This window comes from Pezoporus wallicus, unplaced genomic scaffold, assembly GCF_028554395.1.
Source record: "Pezoporus wallicus isolate ANWC-B61680 ecotype Strahan unplaced genomic scaffold, APGP_CSIRO_Pwel_v1 contig_4485, whole genome shotgun sequence".
In the NCBI taxonomy this organism is placed as follows: domain Eukaryota; kingdom Metazoa; phylum Chordata; class Aves; order Psittaciformes; family Psittacidae; genus Pezoporus; species Pezoporus wallicus.
The window spans coordinates 733323-756337 of record NW_026641983.1 but is presented as its reverse complement, the minus strand read 5'-3'; the positions used below and the strand labels follow the sequence as shown (position 1 = coordinate 756337).

Below are 23015 nucleotides of genomic sequence, written 5' to 3'. Positions count from 1 at the left end.
CTGGTGAAGAAAGTAATTTAAGGTAATCTTCCTTGTTTGTACTCTTGGTTTTGATTTCCTTCTCCCTCCTTAAAAATCAATGCTCAGCCTTCAGTGTTCTGATTGCTATGCATGCTTTTATTTTTAGATGTCTAAAGAGTGTTCTTAGAAAAGATGTAATTTCTTGGGTGAAAATATACCTCCCTTCCCCACCCCCATCCCCCCCCTTCTCCCCAACTAGTGCCTACAAATAAAACTGCCAAAGCCTTTGCGAGAATTACAAATAGCTTTCAGGTATATAATAGCATATGTTTCAAACATCTTGCAGCTTCTCTGTGAAAGCACTTATTATGTGTATCGTTCAGTATTAAATTAGGAAATTCATTTTCCTGGGCTCTGTACATCCAGTGGGCTGAGATTCAGCTAAATGTACATTTACTGCAGAGGAAGCCTAGAGAAACTACCCTGTAACTTAAATGTGACTTAAATTCAGTGTTTTATCTGTTACCAATACTTATTTTTCTTACTCGGTATTTGTATTTTGTCTTTATGTCTTTGGCTTAATCAGTATGAAAATGTTATCTTTTCATATTTCAGGAACTCTGTGTGTGTGTGTGTACCGTCGTGAGACAGGTTAGTTTACCCTACTGATGATGTGTTGTTGCAGTAGTAATGCTGCTTGGTATGAGAGGAACCGCAGGTTCAGACCCCTGGTGTGTGTGCTTGGCTGAAGAGCCACTGGCGTGAGGCTACCATCTGCGGGCTTATGACTGAACACCTCTAAGTCAGAATCCCGCCTAGACATTTGATGATGTGCTGTTGTGTCGTCGGTTGCTAGAGATTGACCCAGGAGATGACAGTCTTGTTCAGAATTCTTGGGTAAAGCCCTTTCCAAATCTTCATTAGCGAAGGCAAGTCATCCTCACAGGAGAAGGAAAACTCCTATCTTCAAACCCGGCTGATGGAGCTCGTCTAGCCTTGTATGGTCCTTTATCTAAGAGAAGGACACTCTTACAAAACCTACAACCTGAGGACTTTGCTGTCACCATCCTAGCTAGCTAGGCCATGGCAGTTAAACCTCAGGTGTAAAGGGTGGGGCCAGTTCCACGCACACTGTGCCTCACCTACAAAATCCACTGCGCAGGCTGGAGGGGTTTACTCACACTTGCAAAGCCCTGTAGCAACAGGTGAGGGATGAAACGGCAGGTGACAAGGTGCACTGGAAGCTGCAGATCCAGCCTTGCATGTGGGTCGTTCAGGACATCGTTCGCTCGAGATTGTCCCAGGAGATGACGGTCCTGTTCAGAAACATCCTGAATGCTCAGGCAGCCTTTTCCAACCAGATTTGCCTATCCCACATTGCTCTTAGTCATCATGCTTGTAGTAAGCATGGGTAAAGCCTTTCCCAAATCTTCACTCGCAAAGCCAAGCCATCAATCAATCAATGTATATGTGTATAAATTGCCACATGGGCTGGGTAGGGGGTAGCAGGATGGTGATGGAGATGTGTGAGTGGAGGAAGGGGAGCTTTTGGTTAAACTGTGTCGCATTTCTTTTGTTAGATGTGCTACCTGCAGTCAAACTGAGAGAGGTAGTTAATCTTCATGTTTTTGTTTAAAAATGTGGGCATAAAGGAAAAGCAACAGTTATTTCCAATTTTGACGGTAGGACACTTAATACTACTTTAAAGTTCCCTACTTCTCTCCTACCCCATTCTATTATTAATAACCATTGTGAAAAGAGTCCATTAAATTGTTGGGAATAAGTAGAAGATTACTATTCTTAAACCAATGTTTTTATCATCTGATACATAACAAAAGGAGAGGGTACAGAAAGCTATGCATAAAATGTGCTTGGCTGTGTTTGAATGCTGAATCTTTAGCTTAGTCTTAAATAATGCAGTTAACTCTTTTTAGTTAAAAAAACCCCAACCAAAACTCCTGAAATGCATTGTTATCTTTTGTGAGATGTAAAATGCTTATCAGTTCATGCAGCTGTCTATTATTGGATTTTTTTTAATCCAATGAGTACACAGTTTCCTAAGAAGAAATTTAATACTCTTGGAAAATCTGTATGCCTTTTTTTAGAGGTATATGCATGCTTGTATACAGAAACTTAATTATATTTCATCAATTTTAGTGAAACATACCTACAGGATGATGTTGATCGCCAACAGTCATTTATGTCCATCTCAGCCAATAATTTCCAGTGCAGTGCTTTGCCACTGTTTTCCGTCCAGCCTGGGTATAACACTAATTCCTATAAAAGATGAAGAGTACAATGTCTACAAAACAATTTGACATTTTTCTTCTGAATACATCATAGATTCAGTTGAGTTATGTCCTGCACCCTTACTTAAAAATTTTATCTATGCAGTCTATAAATAATTACTGGCTGAAAAGTCTGTGAGGTTTAGGTACATGATGGGTATACCCAAGCTGGAATGTGGTTGTTAAAGCATCTTAAGGAATTTGCAGTGGTGAATTTTTGCAGCCTGTGGGACAAGCTGCTTCATGTTCTGTCTCCTTGCTAAGAAAATTCACATTTATTTGTAGATACCATAGTTTAAATGAATACTCTTAAATAACATTCTTGGTGCATTTGCATTTCGCACTTGTCTGCAATAGCATGGAGTTTACCAATTTTTGTTACTTTAATACGCAAAGAGAATGTATTTGATAAAGCAGAGAAAGAATGTTAAGCTATAATTCTTTTTTTTCTTCTTTTTTTTTTTTATATATATATCACATCCATGTTGGACAAGTATACTGCTACATCTGTGTATACCACCTTGGGTATCAGTTGATTCCTGTGGTATTTGAAATAATTTTTACATTCTTTGGAGCAGCTTGCTAAAGAGCTGCTTAACCTAAAATTATGTGCCAAAATTATATAGGGCAATTGGTATGGATTGGACAAAGAAATGGAAAATACACTGTAGGTAACTATCCTGAATTGGCAGTACAGTACACTAGATGACTTAATAGGTATTCTTCATCCGCAAAACCTGTGAATCTCTGCTAGCCTGCCCAGACTGTGCTCACACATAGTGTCTTCACTAAGGAACTTGTATTTACAGATACAGACACACACATGTTGAAGAGTAGTAGGCTGGAGGATGTAGATCTTGCCTCATGAGAACAGGTCTGTCATCCCTTATTGGCTGCCACAAGTTGGTTGTTCAAAGTTTGTTGTGACTTTTGTAGTCTGGGTGGAGGATTTGAGGGCGGTTAGTCTGAAAGATGATTCTCCACAATAGCAGTAAAACCTGACATTGTAAACACCTCCTCATTGAGGTAAACTTACAAACAAGCTGTTGAAGATCAGATTGGTTTTCCTTTTTTAGCTGGTAGGGAAGAATAATTATCCCCTATTTGCTTATGGAAGATTATAAATTTAGAGATTAAAAACTTGTCTGTGGCTCCTTAAAATTACTTCCCCCTCTTTTGTGCTGCTAACTAAGGCTGAATTTATACCTGTTATTGAAAGCCCTATTTTGAAGGCAAAGGAGAGAGACCCTACAACAGCTTAGGGGAGAGTAGGAAGACAGGATGCATCCAGATGTGAAATCCCTTTGGATATTTTTATGTAATTTTTACCTTCAGTGTAAGTAGAGATCAGGGGAGTCATTTGCAGCATCTGTCAGTCATTCAGAAGACTACAATTTACAACCTAATTCAGCTGTTTAGCTGATAAAGAAATAGGTTCCTTCCCTGAACTGATGTCTACTACCACAGCTAGATGCTTAAAGGTAAATGCTTGCAACTACTCCAGGAGTATTCCTCATATTCTTTATACTCTTTATACTATTTTTTATGTAATGAATGAGTCTACTTAGGGTACTGATTATTTTTTATTTTTTTTAATAAATGGAAAACTTCCCCAAGTCACAAATAATTAATATCTGGTTTAGAAGAGATATATATGTGACATATTTCTTTTGCAGTGTCATAGTGGCATGGGATTTTGAAAGTGTCAGAATTATAATCATAATCTAATTTAAATCCATACGGATTTAGGACTTTCTCACCTATGTGAAAAGGTGATCAAAAAAAGATAAAATGCTATGTGAGTTTTATAAATGCTTGTTCTAGCTGCATCTCAGCCTGATGTAACTGAGCCTAAAAAATTATACTTTTAAAAATCCTGATGTATTTTGTGATTTATCTTCCTTATGACAGGTGGCTCTGCCATGGGGCGTTCAGCAGTCTGCCCTCAGGAGCTGTTTTTAGGGAGGTGAGGGCAAAGTAGTCTGTTAAGAGTCACATTAAAATGACAATGGGCTTGGTATACAGTGGGACTTGTGTGTCAGGCCAGCTGCAGTACAAAATGGGCCACACACACAGAGATCTCAGTGAGGGGCCATTGAGCCTTCGCCAACTAAACTGCTGCCACCTAAACAAACATCATCACAGAGTCAGTGATTTAGCGCTTGATCTAAGTAGGTGACCACTTGGAAGTAAATCTTTCTAAGTACTTTAGCGAGTCTCTCCACATATAATAAATAGTGGAAATCCGGCAAGAGGGTGTTTTTTTTTGTTTGTTTTGTTTTGTTTGTTTTTTTTTCCTCTGGCAATTTCATTGATTAAACAGTCTTGGATAGACAATTATTTGAGTGCTAGCAGGCTAACAGTATTCTTTTTTTCAGTAACGTGGCAGTCTCTCTTTTTTTTTTTTTTTCCTTGCTCTTTGTGTAAATTTGTAAACAGGGGGAGGGTATGAGCTCAAGTAGTTCCACCTTAGATACAGTACTGATGCTGATTAGGCTGATGGAAGAGATACTGTTATTTGTCTCTGCCATTTCCTGTGTCTGCTTTTCCTTGGTCGGTTGTGAGTTCAGTATGAGTTTACAACAGGTTAAAATAGTTGGAGAAGTTCATAATTGAAACTTTTCACAGCATTTTACTGAATGAGTGAGGTGAAATCGGTAGAGGGCTTTATGCTGTCCAAGTTGTTTTGGTTCAAGGTTTGAATAGCTACTTTGCTCCAAACCACCGAGGATATGTTGTTTGGATAGCAAAGGTCACTGAGAGTTCAGATTGTTTCCCAGGCAATTTGACTAACTGCTTAACTGAAAAGCCGGGAGGATGAAATGATTAATTTCTGTGTCAGTGTAAAAGCAGTGTTTCTTTATCATTTATATCCATGTATATGGATTTAAGAGTGTGCCTTTGAATGAGTTTCTTGTAAGCCTGGTTTAGACATAGCTCACTATGTGCCTTATATAATAAAAGCATTGGGTGTTATTTTTTGTATTATCTCAGAGTTCTAAGTGCTACATGATTTTCCCCATTTTGCCTGGCATGTACTTTTAGGAACTCTTCAGGTCTTGTGTGTTCACTTTAAATGCAGTGGATCACTTCTGTAGCCTTGAGGTAAGAAAAGTTGTTTGGGTGGTGTTTTGTTTTTTTTCCAAATATTAATATGTGTTCAATATTTGACAAAAGTCCTGGAGAACGAAGTTATTCTGGTTTTTCTTGTTTATTTTTAGTAAGCTATTTGATTGCTGCTTCTGGTAAGCAATGGTTTGAGAACTGTTGGGAAGTGCATTTAAAATACTGATAGTATATACCTTTAAAAATGAAGGATTATTGAAAAAGGAAGGCTCAAACACTGCACTGAAACATTACCTGTTAGTATTTGTGGATTTCACAACTGTCCAACTAAATAAAAATCATAGTTTAACTGTTTTAAGGCTTATTGTAAACGATGCTGTAAAAGGCATTTTCTTATTTCATGAGTGCAAGGACCGTCTAATTATATTTTAAAAAGCCTGTAAAATCTTCCTAAAATAACAGAGATTCATTTGGTGTATACAAGAAGAAAATTAAGTTGTGCCTTCTGTTGTTCCTGTGTTGTTTCCCCTTCCACCCTCTCAGTTCCTTCCTATTGGCACACCTACTGTGCATTTCAAATATCTGTACACAACAAGTCTTACTTTTACTTGTACAGCTGAGTACAAAATGCTTTAATTTTAGAAGGAAAAGATACAACTCATGGAATATTGACAAGTCTTAGTTTCCCAAGAAAAATACAGAGGACAGTAGATGCTGTAGAAAAGAGATTAGTGTGTATGTGGCTCTTGAGACTTCACTACAGGACTCTAGCGCCATATTCTCTGTGAGGATGAACAACAGTCAGAGCCTGAAGAGCAACAGGAATTTCACCTGTGTTTCACCTCAGAAATGCTTTTACAGCTCCACAGGAAGCATTCATATTTCTACCTGCAAAGGCACAGGAAAATCCTTAAGCATAGGGTTAATGTTCTGTTAGATTTTGCATTCACTTAAGATAGCATTTTTACCAGTATAAAATACTGAATGGGTATGTTTTAACCCTTAAACTAAATGCTTCCAGCTAATTTTGACACACACACTAGTTTTGCTACACTTAACCATACTAAATTATCTTGAAATCTAAGAAAGAGCAAATTTGAAATGTTCATTTTTTTTAAAGAACTGATAAATACAGAAATACCTTTGTGTAATGTGATGCAGAAATAAGGTAGCTGTGCAGTGACAAAGATGTTATGCCTCCTGCTCCTTTCTTCCTTTAAATTGCAGTGACATGAAATACATATATCTTTGCTTGTTCACTTATCTTATGAAGTCACTGTATATTAGTATTTCTGACAAAGTTTTCTCTGAACAATGAAAACAAGTTCCTGGTTTGATTGTACAATAAGCAGAGGAAGGTCAGCTGTTTCTGTGAAGCAGTGCTATTCTAATTTTGCTGCCTCACTATAAACACTGTAAACTTGTATGTGTCACCTTAGGATTTCACAGGATGTTTGTTGTGGCCTCTTAACATGTCAGACAACGTGCTGTAGGTTTGGGTTTTATCACAAAAGACAAAGCCTAGGTCTCTTTGATTTGAGATTTAGAATTTGAAGCCAAATTGCGTATATACTTGATTTTTGGGGGGAGGAAATATTATTTTAGAATTGTTCTAAAATGTATTAGTATCACTGGAAAATTCTTTGCAACTTAAGTTCTCCATTTTTCAAACCATGAACATGCTTCTCTTACAGAAATACTACATTTCCCAGAGAGGAAGATACAGTGTGCAGTTTGAAGAGTAAGTTTCTAGGTAGTGTCATTCTGTGGAAAAGCTCTTCCACATAAAATTATTTGTCAGGGGTTTGGAGGTTTTGTTTGTTTATTTGTTTTCATCTCAGATGCTCCTGTAAATATCATCTGCCAATTCATTTAAAATTTAGTTTTAATTGCTTTGTTGAATATAAAATCTAACTCGTACTGGTTTGGGATTTTAGGGTTTTCAGAATGCAAATCCTTGTCTTTCTGTATGTGTTCTGTGGCAAATCTAAGTTTTGGGGATTTTTTTTTTTTTTTTTTAAGACTTCGAGATAGAGAATTTTGCTTGGTTCATATAAGCACATTCTCTTAGCGCCCCTTGTCTTAACATTGTCTTCTCAGTGCATGATTAATACCTGTAGGTTATTAGTATAACACAAATGTGTAAGCATACGCTATTTTGTGGTAACAGAACCTTGCCAGTGCTCTTAGGGGTTGCAGAGGTACCAAAAAAGTAGAATTTGGAAGCAGTCCGGGTTTTTTACTGCTTATTCAATCTGGATTATTGCAATATTACATTATTCTCAGTCATTTCACAAGACTCCAGTGGGGGGAAGGGAGAGCAGGGAGTGGAAAAACCTCTCCAACACTGAGAAATCAGTAGGAAAAGAAAAATGACGCCCATGTGTCCTCATTCTCTCCAGTAATAAACTGCATTCGCCAATCCAGGAATCGCTGTTGTGGCTTGTATTAGCAAATATTTTCAATTGCATTGAAGTCAGATGTGTAAATCTCATCAGATTGTCTTCTACCTGCTATGTGGGACTTCAAAGGGAGCTTCTTTGGTGAGAAGATCCTCTGGTTTGCAAAGTGATGCTTTTCAGTTCCTATTAATAAACAGATTTTTTTTTGGCATTTCTACATTCCTGTATTTTCTTGAGAAGTTGTTTGTTAATGATTTGCTTAATTGGGTACAAGCTGTAAACTGATCAGTGTGGGTTATTAGTGTCTTTAGTCTAAACAGTTTTTGAATTGTCTTTTTTCTCACTAGAAAATAGTGCATGAATGGATGAACTCTTGGATGATGCGTAATATATTAGCAGTTTATCTTGGGATAAAATTCTAACTTAGCTAAAATAACTTTTCAGTTATTTTCAGCTGCTGGTTACATTTTATGCTAGTTCTGTGCACAGCTAGTTGGTTGCTATACAATTTGTAAAGCAGTAGAAGGTGCATTTTTATGGCTTCATCACAGAACTTGATAATTTTTTAATTTCAAGGTTTTTTGGGTTCTGGTTTGTTGGGCTTTTTTTTTTGTTTGTTTGTTAGTTTGTTGTTGCTTTTTTCCCTAACAGCTGAAAACAGAAGAATTTACTAGCATTTTTTATTTCCCTGGGCTCACAAAGGAGTTAAAACAGTGTAGTATGCATTATATTATATATTATAATATATATTATAATGTGTATTAGAATAAATGGCAACACTGGGATGAGGCAGCATCTCTGTTCTGTAGCCATGCTGACCCTGGGCAGGCAATGAGTTATTCAGGCAATGGGCTGAGGGGATGGAAATGGGACTGAGGGTCATCAACTTGGAAAGGAGGGATGAATCCGAGTATAGATATCATCAGGATTTAATGTACAAGAAAACAAAGAGAGCAGGCTAAACAGGAAGCAAACATTTTAAAGCTGTCGTGATAATTGCTTTATTAGAAACAGGAGGAAAAAAAATGCTTAAGGTATTTTGGTTTTAACTTCTGTTGGACAAGCTGATACCTAAAATTGACACTATAATAATTTTCCTTTTTTAGCTTTGTTACTAACAGTTTTTAAGTCTTGGGAGTTGGTGTATTCCCAGATTTTACCCATCATAACCTGGCTGTGTGGTTTATCTCAAGTTTGTCAGACAGTACATATATATAGCATGAATGCAGTGGTTTCTTTCTGGTGTGCTGCCAGAGCTGCATGTGTTCATCAGATGTTGTTTAGTCATTGCAGCATATTTATGCCATCTGGAAATGCATGTGCTTCCCTTCCTGAACAATGGTCTTTAATCAAGACCACTATTATGGAAAGGCTAGAAAGAGTAGTATACATAATCAGTAGGATGCCAAAATTAGAATTACACATACATTTTCCCTAACCCTACCACATTGCAAGCAGGGTAGCAAGCTTCCAGAGAGTACCATGTCTCTGAAGCTACTACCTTTATCCACAATCTCTCTTACTTCTGTGTATATTACTCAGAATCCAAATTGTTTAAAGAGCTTCAGGGTAATAATAACAAATCAAGAGTCATCATAGAGAATTGTAAGCCTATAGGATTTGCTTGCTATCTTTTATTTGTTAGAAACTCCATTTTCCAGGTCTGTCTAAACAGAAACATCCACAAAATGATTTCACATCTGTTGTACTCTTTTCTTCATATTACAAAAGCATGAGCTTTTCATTTCATACATTTTTAGAACAATTTTTTGATTGTATTAAAACTCCACTAGTGTTTTACTAAAAGAACGTGTAGAGAATGCAAGTACATTTGAGATGTTAATTCTATTAAGAGCCAGGAGTTCAAGTGTGCCTGGTAACATTTTGAAAACGTGTGCATTCACAGATGATATTCAAGAAGCAGGATTATAATATATTCAGTCACACATGTAAAACTGATGTGATGTTTGTTGAATGAGAGAATGGCATAACTCAAGTTTATCATTTGCATTTATAATGCTTAGTCTTTTTCTGTTAATTTCTAGTAATATTTTTTATGCCAAATGACAGACATTTTGTTTTAGCAGTACTTCTTATATTGACAGTTTGATCTTTCGTTGTGTAATTGTTTGCCTTTGTTCTTTTTTTATTGTTTTTCTATGAAAGTCAGTAGTGGGAGCAGAGGGGAAACTTCTCTCTTCAGGGTTTCTGGTAGTGCTGTTGTGCTTGATAAAGCTGCACTTCTCAATTGCAGTATTCCTAGAGCTGTTTGTGAGAACTGCCCTGGATCTTTCTCCCTTCTTAAAAGCAAATTTTTTTGGAAGCTAATTTTTAGGTTTTTTTCTAATTGCAATTTTAAGGCTTTAGACTGGTAAAAATCGAGCTAACTGTGAATTGATCCAGACACGGTTTATCGTATTCCTCTTTCAAGAGTCTTAGAGTTTCCTTGTTGACAGAGAAGCTTGAAACTGACTTAGTGACTGGTCTGTCTGCCTGCCTATCAGGGAGCTTCTAGACCTTCATGGGTAGACATATGATTTTGTAATACCACAGTGTTTAAGTGGGTGGAGGTTCTCTGTGTGATTGCGCAGCTAATTCAGAGGTTGATAAGAGACATTTGTGTTACATGCTTTCTGTTAAATTTACCCCAGCTGACATACTCATATTGGTTCATGTAATGAACCAATGTAATGGCTCATGAAAACATGATTTGATATAATCAAATTTTTATTAGTTAGCAGACAGTTGAAGATTTTAATCAATTCATTTTTTAGTTCTGTGTTACTTTTACATAAATAAATGCTTTTATTTCATGGTGTATGAATGGTTCAACATGGCAGCTTGTGCATGTAAGGCTGAGTGACAATTCAACATTGTACATAGCCAGTCTTGGTCCTGGCTTCTCCTCCAACCCCAACCAGTCTGTGATTCTATGATTCTGAATGTGGTGCTATAACCAAGCAGGGAAGAATACATAAGAAGTTATAACAAATTGTGAAATGGGTAGTTTGTATACTTGAGCATGGGAAATGATGTAATTCAACAAACAGCAGCTACTTTAAAAAAAAAAAACACAAAAGAAAAACGAAACAAAACAATCCTTAGATGTCAGGTCAGAACATATGAGTATTTTCCTTTCAGATAGAACTTTAAACTTAATCTGGACCATGACATTGGAAAGAAATACCTTCCTGTATGGTAAAATATTCATTAAATTTGTTAAAAAAATCATGTGGGTTTCTCCATAACTAGGGCATAAAACTGTTAACGCTTCAGTAGTCTAATGGGTGACATACATCTCTGTGCCTTAATGTTTTCAATAACTTTGGAGGGAAAATGGTTAGTAAGAGAAGGTTGGTTTTATCACATGCACTGTTTCTTTTTGAGAGCTAGAATGATACAATTTGCTAGTATATGATGGAAAACCCAGAGATACTGAGCTATAATGAGCTCTTTGAGAATTAATTCAGGATATGTGTTGATTTTTGAGAAGTAAATATATGTTTCTCTCTAAGGTTAAGGTAAAAGCAGAGTATAAGAAATGTGTAAGATTTTTAAATTAAATTTTAAGAGTTGAAATACATTGTGGGAAGTAGTTCTATTGAATGGATGAGTAGTACTCTCAAAAGCTAAGGCTTTTGAGTTTTAAGTTTTCTGTTTTACTGATACTTATCTAAATACCTATCCTTTCATTATTGCTTTAAACTGTAAAATTTCAGTAGTATCACTATGAAATTGCATAAAATCTTCTTTCTTGTTTAAGAGAAGCAACTTTAGGAGCTAATCTCGTCTGTTACATTAACACAGCTTGGGTAATGCAGTGGTCTGATAGAATCATTTAAATAGGAAAAGACCTTCAAGATCATCAAGTTCTACTATTCCCACAGCACTGCCAAGGCCGCCACTAAACCATGGTACTAAGGGTCTGATATACTACACGGTTTGTGAAACTTCCCGGGATTGTGATTCCACAACTACCCTGGGCAGCCTGACCATGCTTTCAGGGAAGAAAGATTCCCTAATATCCAGGAATATATCCTAACCCTCCTCTGGCACAGCTTGATGCCATTTCCTATCATCCTGTCACTTGTTACTTGGGAGAAGAGATCAGCCACCTCCGGGCTCCATCCTCCTGTCAGGCAGTTGTAGAGAGCGAGAAGGTCCCCCCCCCATGCCCTTCTCCAGACTAAACACCCCCAGTTCCCTCAGCCATTCCCATCAGACTTGTGCTCCAGCACAAGCCTCGCCAGCTTTGTTGCCCTTCTCTGGACCGGCTCCAGCACCTCAATGTCTCTCTTGTAGTGAGGGGCCCAGAACTGAACACAGGATTCGAGGTATAGCCTCACCAGTGCCCAGTACAGGGGGACAATTAGGGTGAGAATGATTCTAAACGCAATCTTCCCTTCAGCACAGTCCTTCAGGTAGGGAGAGGAGAAGAGAGGATTGTTGTCCAGCTATCCTTTTCCATTTTACTACAATTCTTTTTATGTGTGTCATGGCCTTCCTTCTCTTCCCCCCCTTCCTTATAAACCTTATTTTAAGATACAGAAAATAAAGTTACCAATAAAACCTGAAGTTGTAACTGAGACATAGTCAAGCCTATAGTGTGATAATTAATTTCAATAATTGGGAATTTCCCAAGTGCTGTCTGTAATAAATGAACTCTTGGTTTCCCCTGAAGATGGGCATTTAAGTTGGAAGATCATTCTGTTACAGATGCCAGCTGCTCTCTTCAGGGAAGAAAAGTAAGTATTCATAGTCATGGCCTAAGGAGGGTTGTTTAAGAGATAGGATCTGGTTTCCTTCAGTGTTTGTTTTCAAGGATTATCTCTTGGTCAGAGTGGATGCACAGCTGTTTCACAGGTCCTAAATTTTCCATTCATTATCAATTTGACACCTATGGCAGATAGGCAAGATCTTGAATTTCCATCAGCTCTTTCTCATGGGCATGGAAACTAATTTTAGAACACTTGATAAGATAAACAGTTGAAGTGATTATCTCAGAGCATTTTAGGTCACATGCCAGTATTCTCATGTTGAGATGATAGAGATGGCAACAGTTGCCATGGCGTACTAAGAACTAGATAGTTTTACTACTAGTTCTATTACTTGTAGGCAGTTCAGCTTGGACGTGTTTATCTGCAAATAAAACACCTGTTTTGCTGAAAGTTACACTAGGAATAACACTTAAAGAATGCTGGGGTTTTTTTGTTTGTTTTTTCTTTGTGGTTTTTTTTTTTGGTGTGTATGTTTGTGGGGCTTTTCTTTTTTGTTTGGTTTGGTCGGTTAATTGTTTGTTTGTTTGTTTTGTTTGTTTGCTTGGTCTTTTTACTGGAATCAGTGTCTCTTAATCCCCTCCATGGCAACTTTTAAAACTGATATAGCTGCTGCTGTTCTTCTCATCTTCAATGACACTTTGTGAGCATATTCTCTCTGACAGATCTCTAAAAAAAATCTCAGTCTGAGCTTCGTCAGTTGAAGTCTTATTCCAAGCTTCACATGAGAGAGTTCAAATAAGTGAGAGAGAATAGTATGAGGTAGTTAAGTCAGGAGTAGAACAGATAGCCAAGAAAAAGAACCTGGGACTTTTAAATTATTTGTCAAACACAATTACATCTGAGTTTGGGTTTCGGAAGTCCTATTTATTGTTCAGTCCATTAGTTGGATTCCGTTGAAACAATCAAACTCAGCTGAAGTAGCAGCTCGTCAGCTTGAAGCTTCTAAATTTTGATCCGTTCTGCTGTGTGACATCCTCATCAGTTGAAAATTATGTCTCAGTTCATAATTGATGCAACTCAAAAGTTCTGTTTGTTAAAAGGGGAAGTCCAAGACATCAAGGGAGGGCTGGTATTCTCATATTTGTGCTAAGCCTTAAAAACTGTCTGCTAGATCAGCCAATTTATGTTTCAGTCATTCTTTACTATGTCTTCACAGTGACTCAGCCGAGGCAGTTTTCCATCCCCTTTTTCACCCCACTCCCCTGGATTAGTCATATGCAATTTAGCAATATTAGAGAGCTGTTAGCTCTATCTGCTGATAGTTTCAATTATGAAAAGACGAAAGGACTTCATTCATGTACAGCTTGTAACCTAGGGACTTAATTCTGAACATAATAGAAAGCCTGTCTGTTTCTTTCCTTTAAAAAAAGTTACTGTGATAAAATTAGTGTCTGGATTTAAAAAAGAAAATTATAATTACATTTTTTGCACTAAATTCACTTAGCGCAAAAATCAGCACAAAGGAAAAATTTAGCTCAAAATTGATTGTTTCTGTCTGTTTATAATGTTAATTCTGCTTTGTTTCAACCTTCTAATTTTCTGTTATATTTTGAGCTTCTTTCCTGACATCTATTTTTTAATATAGCTATAAAATTATCAAACTGAAAACCAAAACAGCTAAAATACTGTGGTGGCACATGCTACACCTTAGAATTACGCGAGTCCATTATAAACAAAGAGCTTCCATAGCTTTCCTTCCATATCGCAGCTTAAGCTGCTCATATGGTATACATCTGAGGTCTTTTGACAGCATGCTTGGCTGCTGCATGGGAGTTTTTTGAGTTTAGACCTAAATTCATATCTGTCTTCCCATCACTCTAAAAATTATGGAGGTCCTGTGCTTCTTCACATGGCTGCCATGAAGTGAGCTATTATATGCTGCAGAAGCAAGGAGATGCAGTTAATAATACTGCATCATGGGAATGAAGGTGGGGGTTTTTCTAACAAAACAAATACTTTTGAGTTCTTCAGCTGTGTGTTTTGTATGTGTAGATTATGGTGGATTTCCACAAATACATATTTTAAATATAAATCTATTATACACAGATAAAAGGTGATTGATCCTTGGTTTACTCACTTGATTCATGCTGCATTGCTTTCAGAAAAGGTAGTAATGACCATACAGATGGTTGAATTTACTACATAGATCTATACTAACAAGTTTTAGAACATTTAGATGGTCAGAAGTCTCATTGTTTTATTACTTAAGAAAGCACATTTAAATGAGGCTTCTGCTTAAGTGGGAGTTTAAAAATATGAAAGAATAGATGGGGAAAAAGTTAATTTACAAAAAAAAAGAAAAACGAGTAATACAAGGGAAAGATCTGAAACTGGTAGAATTATGAGTGGAAACTTTTTGTGTTTTCTTTTTTAATTTTCTGTGAATTGTACTGGGCTTATATTCATATTAGGCTTATTGTACTTCTGTTACTGAATAATGGTGAAAAAAAGTTACCATCTCCTCAGAACAGACCAAGATGTTCCATTAGTGTTTCTCTTCTGAATCTGAAAAGCAAAAATATTTGTGTGTCGCAAAGACAATCCATTAGTTACTAAGGAAGGTATTACATAGATGAGCACATCAAAATTATCATCCACAAATAATTTGTGTCCAAGAGAGCAAAAAGAATGGGCTGAACTGATTTCTGGCTTACTCAGGTAAGGTTTTAATACTGAATCCTTGGGAAGTTTTGGAAGACTTGAAAATGTGCTACTGTTCTGTCAGCGTACAGTGGGTATCCTATCCCACTTGTCCATGTTGAAATCTGAAGCTTCCTATGCTTTAGTCAGTCTGGAAGTAAAGTATTAGACGAATCTGCTAAAATACTAAGGAGTTAGAGAATGAAAATGTAATTGTTCCTGGTAAATTTCATTTATTAAAAAAAATAACAAACCTGGATCTGAGAATGTCTTATGACAGGATCAAGTTTTACATTCCTATAGTTAGTCATTTACAAAGAAAAGAAAGTCAGGATCACTTAGACTGACCCAAAAGTGAAGAAAGGATTGTTAAGGAAATCTATGGATGAGGGATATTGCAGCAGAGATTTTGGAGTAATATATCAGTTTTTCATCTTTTACCTGAAAGCTGTTTTTAATTATATCCCACGAAATATATGAGGATGTAAGACTCAATGAAGTAAGTGATTGTTCTTACTTTTGTACCATTCATCAAGTCTGAAATAAGTATTGTATGTATTTAATTTCTAAAGAGACTACTGTAGATAGGAAGTCTCTGGGTATGAGCATTGTAAAAGCATTAGTAAAACAAAGGATCTGACAAAGAGGAATGGGAGGCTATCCTCTGAAAAAGATTTTGGGATCTGAAGGCAAGCAGCTTAAAAAGACCTCACAGTCTGATCCTGTAATAAAAAGATCTGCTTTTTTCAAGATTGTATAAGAGTAGGTAGTTCAATGTTTTATTTTATGGAGCACCTACATCTTATGTTAGCATATTGTATTTTATTTTATGGGCTGTTTTCAGCATAATTCTAGAAACATTGTATGTATGGCAAAAAGCCACAACAGACTTTTCTGTCAAGTGTGATAAGTCACAGGAAAGAACTGTGGCTGGAAGCTGAATCTAGGTAAGTTTACCCACAGCTAGTAATAGGGGAACAAGTATTAAGTCCCTAGTGAGACTTGTCATAGCCCTTTTTTAAAGACAGACTTCTTCCACAAAATACTTCTACTCAAAATGAGTTTCTAGGCTGTGAATGGATAATGCTTTATTGGCTGGTCAGCTGCAGGATCATTTGTTGCTCCCTGGAAATTTTGTTTTCCCTTGAAATCTGAAGATATACCTACAGGTTGTATTCATGATGTGTCACTGTTGTGTTTTAATGTGTTCAGGGAATAAAACATCAGCAAATTACCATGACTTGCAAATTACCAGATCTTGCATTATTCTTTGTCTTTATCGTAACTTGCTCTGCAACTTTGGAGGATCTGACTGGCATGCATGCTCAGCATTTCAATCCCCCTTTTTATTGTCTATTTCTTTTTAGCTTAAACCATTTAAAGTAGTTTAGGCTGCGGGTCTGGGGAACTGGGGGAGAGCAGGGTTCCTCTCCATCCCCAGCAACATTCTATAAAAATCTCATGGATTGTTCTTTCTCTTTTTTTCTTAACCACACATAGCCACATATAACTGCAGCCTTTTGGTGAATTAGATAAGGCAGAATAAAATCACAAAATGAAAACTGTATCAGAAACAAAACATTTTAAAATGTGCTGGGAAGTGATATGGCTCTTCATTAGTGTATCTGTTTTAAGGCTTATTGTCTACATAGTGAAGAAATGTAGTATCACTGAGACTGTGGTGGAGAACAAATAGGAGTGTGTAAGTGCATTCCATGGATGGCAGTAGGTTATCATGAGAAGACTAGGCAGTTTCTTGATGTTGTAATGCAAGCAAGTCGAATTATGTGATCTCTTTAAGGAAAAAATGAAATGTCTGAGTGACTTTAAAGATGTTCAATATAGGAGACATCTTTTAAGGTTTCCTTAGAAGATCCCTGTTGAAAGGGGCCATGGGGAGTTTGGGCTTGTCATCATTGCTAAGCAATCTTCCTGTGCTTGAGAACATCTTAAAGCAATTTGAGCAATGGACAAACCTTAAAAATTGGAATTAGAGTTGATATGTTTTCCGTCTTGGTACTTGTATTTTATGGATGTTTTTGACACATGGAAAAGCAAATGGTTGTTTTCACTCAAAAAACTTTTTGTGATGGCAGTACTATTAATGAATAAAGTAGTTGTGTATTATTTTTTCACAAAAGTTCTGGGATCAAAATGGTATATTTTACTAAAAAAGAAAGAAAATCATTTAGTTATGAAGTCTGGGCAATCCCATGATGAAATGGGATTGCAGTGGTAATGCAGCTGGGAAACCTTTGAGATTCGTTGAGTACGGTGAATGGAGACTGCCATGCTTCAGAAATAAAGTGGGAACATACGGGTGTACTAACATTAAATATAAGAAGGCAAGATTTACGTAACTTATACATCAGTGTAACAAAACTTTCAAATGAACAACTCTCATGTTCTCTGCCTCACAGGCAGCTCCATTGGAATGAATCTAAGATTTGTGGAAAATTTCAGTACCCAGTGTCTGCTGCAGTTTGCTAGGCTTTAAAGTATTTTGCATAGCAAATTGTGTTCTGCATTTATTTAATTAACAGAACAAGAATGGGTGATGTTTTGACTGATTTTATTTCACAATTATATTTTAAATTTATGGAGTGTTTTTATTGTCCAGTAAGATCTTTCTTTAAAAAAAAAAAAAATAGTTAGACTATACTACATCCATGTAAGAAATTATAATTTGCTTCATACCTAGGATACCTGATTTACATACTGAAATGGTTAAGATTTTTTAAAAGTCTTTAAAAGTTGCTTAAAACACTTTTTTTGAAATGGATTGTATTTGTGCAAGTCAGTGATGCAAGTGAGAAGAGAGGAACATAAAGCAGGATCCTTCTTGTTGAGATACATACATTAGTGAGATAAACTGACATTAGGTCACCAGCTCCTGTCTGGGGAAGACAGAGGGACTGGGTTAATCTGGGCAGTACATCTTTTCAAGAAGGCACAACAGCTGTAGTTTGACATTTTGGTGCTTTAAAACTGGGATTGGCTAAAGTTCATTTTGGATTCAGGTTTTGTGCATTCAGAGTCCTGTATCCTCTTTGGCCTGAAATAATCACTTCATGTACAGTATAAAGCTGGGGAAAAAAGTTCCTTTAACAAATGTACTCTCCATGTAATGTTCAAAACAAACAGGCAGTGTATTGCTGTGGCAACCAGACAACAAACAAAAAAAGACAACCTCTCTTACATTCACAATATGGCAGGAGTTAGTTCATTTAACAAGATTATCTTCTGCAGAGTATGATCACTGTTTTGTGGCAGCAGTGAATATTTGTATAAGAAGTCTGATGTTTCTCAATCTGTCTTCTATTCATACAAGTTTATATTTCAATAAACATAAGAGGTTGTGTGAAGATTTAAGATGATTGGTTGCATAATTAAAAAAAAGCACGAGGGTAGCTCTTATGATCTTCGAAAATGAACAGAAAAATATTGTCTTGCTTAGTTTTTTGTTGTTTGGGTGTGTTTTCACACCCCCCACCCCCCCACCCCCCGGATATCAAGTTCATAAATAAAGCAGAAGAAGTTAAGCTAGGCTGTTATCCTATATGTATGTACCTTAAAAATGCTTGTTGCAGCTGACACAGCCTGAGCTGGCAGGTGGGGAGGTGAGTGCCTGCTCCAAGACAGGGTTGGTTCCTGTTGGTTACTCAGCCCCTGGACAGTAGCAGTGGAAAAGCTTGCTGCAGTGCTCTCTTCACCAAGTTCATGAGTTACGAAGAACTTCTGTTTAGCTCTGGTTACACACTATCAACTGCTCTTTCCATCTTTGTACAATACAAATCATTTAGCTTGTTTTTTGAAATGCCTTTCAAAACTTGCATTGGTAGGTTGAAGTCATTATGATGTTCTAATGTGGACTACTTTGGAAGTACTCTATGCTAATCTCCGTTATTTAAAATTTTCATAGCAAATCTTTACACAGTCCACGTGCTGCATTCTTCCATCTTGTCATGGCTGTTTCCAGGACATATCCATTAACCTGAATGGTTCCTAGTTCCAGCTGGTCTGGGTAATGAGGAGAAAAAATCTTGTCTGTTCCTTGGGTCATATCTTAAGCCCTATATTATTTATAAAGAAAAATGTGGCAGCACCTATGGCAGCCATATACTCTAGGTGGTCAGATGCTAATGTTTCTCAAAGTAGTAGCCAGATATGGAGTGTGCCTTGTTACCTCTTGAGTTCCTTACTGTAAATTTGTAGTTAATTTAGGACTATCTGGGCACAGAGTAATTATAAAGTAATCTTGACTCCCATACTTTTTTCAGCCTCCTGACTTGTAAGATGGGAGAAGGTGCACTATCTTTTGTCATGCAGCAAACATCTGGTTTTAGTGCTAGCTAGGAATCTGTATTTTTAACATAGCTTTTAAATGCTGACTGAGGTTGGAGCTGCTTTAAGGTCTTTACCTCTGTTGCGGGCTAGCAGTCCTATTGAATAAGAGTTTCAGTCTTTCTTTGACAGTTTTTTTTCAGCTTCATCGCTAAGGCTCATATAAGCTTACATTTTCTTTCTTTCTTGGCTTGACTGAAGAACCAGGGACACTACTGTGCTCTGAGCCTCAGTGGAGCTGAAATGCAGTGTAACTCCTTCTCAAATCTGACTGCTGTAAATAAAAGATCCAGTATAAAACGGTTGCTGGTTCTGGATGCATAATGGAAGTATCGTGTATTTACATTAATTTAGAAACAAGCCACCATATTAATGGCACGATTTTTGAAAGGAGAACATCAAGGTGACCATTTATAGTTTGGCATGAGAAATACACATTGTCTGAGCTTGTTTCAGTTATGCAAATTCACAGTTTGTGCCTTTCACAGAATCACGAAATGAAACAAAATTAAATTAAATGATAGAATGGTTTAGGCTGGAAGGGACCTAAAAGCTCATCCAGTCCCAACCCCCTGCCATGGGCAGGGACACGTTCCACTAGACCAGGTTAGCTCCAAGCCCCATCCAATCTGGCTCTGAGCACTGCCAGGGCCAGGGCAGCCACAGCTTCTCTGGGCAACCTGTGCCAGGGCCTCACCACCCTCACAGGGAAGAATTCAATTGTAGCAGTTTTGGAGTAATGCTCCTTGAAGATTTGTCTACACTTGAGCTACTCAGATGGTAATTCAGCTCAGTGAAGGTGACTGGGGTGTGTGCAGGACACTTCAGCTGTTTATTTCTGTGAATCACTGTGTAGTTGAGGCACAAACTTGTTTCTTTTTGCTGTCAGCTGCAATACTGGGAACAATATGAATTACCTTCCAGTGAATCTTGGAGAAATCTTCTTTCTCCTTTAGGCATGTGATGGTGTCCTGGGTTCAGCAGTAGCAGTCATTTTTCTCCTTGGTAGCTGGTGCAGTGCTGTGTTTTGACTTTTGGCTCGGGAACAGAGCTGATAACAATGATGTTTTGGTTTGGCCAAGGACTTTGTGAGCCTCATGCTCTGCCAGGGAGGAGGGGAAGCCGGGAGGAAGCAGAGACAGGACACCTGACCCAAGCTAGCCAAAGAGGTATTCCCTACCACAGCACGTCATGCCCAGGATGTAACTGGGAGGTACCCGGCACGGCAGGGAGTCTGCAGGGCTGGAGGAGGTATCGGTTGGTGCTTGGTTGGGCTGGGGGGTCAAGTTATCAGTCGGCTGGTGGTGAGGTGTTGTATTCTCTTCCCTCTTTGTTTCTTTTATCACTGTTATTATTGGTGGTAGCAGTAGTGATCTGTGTTATACCTTAGTTACTAAACTGTTCTTATCTCAACCCATGGGAGTTGCATTCATTTCAATTTTCCTCTCCGTGCCTCCGGGAGTAGGGGGAGGGCAAGAATGGGGGGGAGTGAACGAGCTGTCTGCCTGGTTTTAAACCACAACAGATGGGATGGAGAGAAAGCTTTCATGGATTAGAGGTGCTTGAGTGGAGTGATCTGATAACCTTGTTGTGGAAAATGGTCTTATTAGTGTAGGATCTATTCTTATTCATCCTTTGACATATACCCTTTGACAAGAAAGACAACCCAACTTGAAAAGGAAGTCTGATGAATTTGTGTTGAGCATGTTTTTCAACACATACCTAGAACTTTAGGTCAGCAGTTGTTTTATAACCCAGCCTTGCAAGGAGAGCAGTATCAGTAGCTGTAAACAAACAGGAAGATGAGCATTGCAGAATGAAATTGCAGATGCCTGCTGACTAAGACTCTGGATTTAAATAGGCTGAGATTTCTGTCACAATCTTACAGGCAGAAGATAATTTTTGCGAAAATAAGTGTTTCTGCCATGTGAGGGAGGAGTGACCTACTGGGAGTGGCAGAAAAACCTGAGGAAAAAGTCTCAGCTGCATCATAAAAGTTGCACTAAAAATCCAGTGATTCACTGGTGCTGCCTGATGCCCTGAGTCACTGAGCTGGGCAGTTTAGCATCCAGCAGTATGAGCTATCTCCATAAAAGGGCATAAATTAGTTAATGGCTACTAAATTAGTTAAAATTAGTCCATGGCTGCTGAAGAGAAAGCCACTAGTAGCTTTTTATTTTTGTTCAACCCTACTAAATGCAAAGAATAATGCCAGTTGAGCAGTAATATTGAAGAAAAAAAAAACACAACCTTTTTTTACTGATGTTGTTTACAGATTGTATTAAAGCTTCTGTCTGCTGCGTTTTTGTGAGGCTTCCCAGGAAGCCAAAGTTCAATGTCATAGAATCATGGAATGGTTTGGGTTGGAAGGGAACTTAAAGCTTAAAATGCTACAGAGAAGAAGGATATGTGTAAAAGAAATAATAATCATAGGGCTTAATTTCCTTGACATTATACTCTCATACCTATCCGTAGATTTAAGTATAATTTCTAATGCTTTGTAAGGTCTAAGAAAGAGTTGAAAGATTACAGAGTTCTTGGAGTTTTAACTGGCAGAAGATTAGTATGCTCATTGGGATTGTACTGGAATTCATCCTTTGCTGTGATGATAGCATGAGTATGGGTATTTTCTGGGTTTTTTTGGTTGTTTTTTTTTTTTTTTTTTCCTGGCGACAGACTTGGCAGCTTAAAATATGGAAGGAAAAGTTTTGGAATAGGCACTATGATGCTGAAACTGAAGTATTTCAACAGCCACACAAAATGCATTTGTAATACTTTGACATTTATTTCTGCTCAGTCATCTTTCTAGTTAACACCCTGATAGTTGTGAATGCTCCATCCCTGGCAGCATTCAAGGCCAGGTTGGATGAAGCCTTGGGTAGCATGGTTTAGTGTGAGGTGTCCCTGCCCATGGCAGGGGGGTTGGAACTAGATGATCTTAAGGTCCTTTCCAACCCTAACTATTCTATCATTCTATAGTTGAAACAGCATGCAACAAAACACAATAATAGCAAGAAATGTCTGATCAGATAAACTCAAAAAAGATCATCTAAAATAGTCAAAGGCTAAAGTTTCCACAGCCAGGTAGGAAATCATAGGCAGTGGTAGTAATTTTCAGAGCATTGGCCAATACAGATCTTGAAAGGTATTGGAATGTTAACACGAAAGTTAAATGGTACAATATTTTTTAAATTTCCATCTTGACTTCTGTTGGCATAGGATGAGCTGAAATCAAATTTCCAGTGTCCATCTTTCTCAAAAAAAAAAAAACCCCAAAACAAACAAAAAAACCCAATATTACTAATTTTTATCTAATTCTTTTGTTTGGTAATATGCAAGTGAAAAGAGAAGACAGGAATGTGTTGTTTAATGGTCTCCCGAGAATAAAAAGCCCAAGCATGAGTGGAAAACTGCACTGAGAACAATTGGAGATCACTGGTATGTAGCCTCTGAAGTACTGTATAACTGCTGTTATAACTCTGATTAACTTAAAGGTCTCAAACTAAACCACAGAACTTTGTAAGTAATTTGTGTGC

The 23015-nt window shown here is 37.4% G+C and overlaps 1 protein-coding gene across 2 annotated transcripts in view; it reads left to right on the top strand.

Annotated features, from left to right (window-relative positions):
• Window positions 1-23015, top strand: part of XRCC4 (X-ray repair cross complementing 4) — a 183831-nt gene that overhangs the window by 22316 nt on the left and 138500 nt on the right. The gene's annotated exons all lie outside the window — the stretch shown is intronic.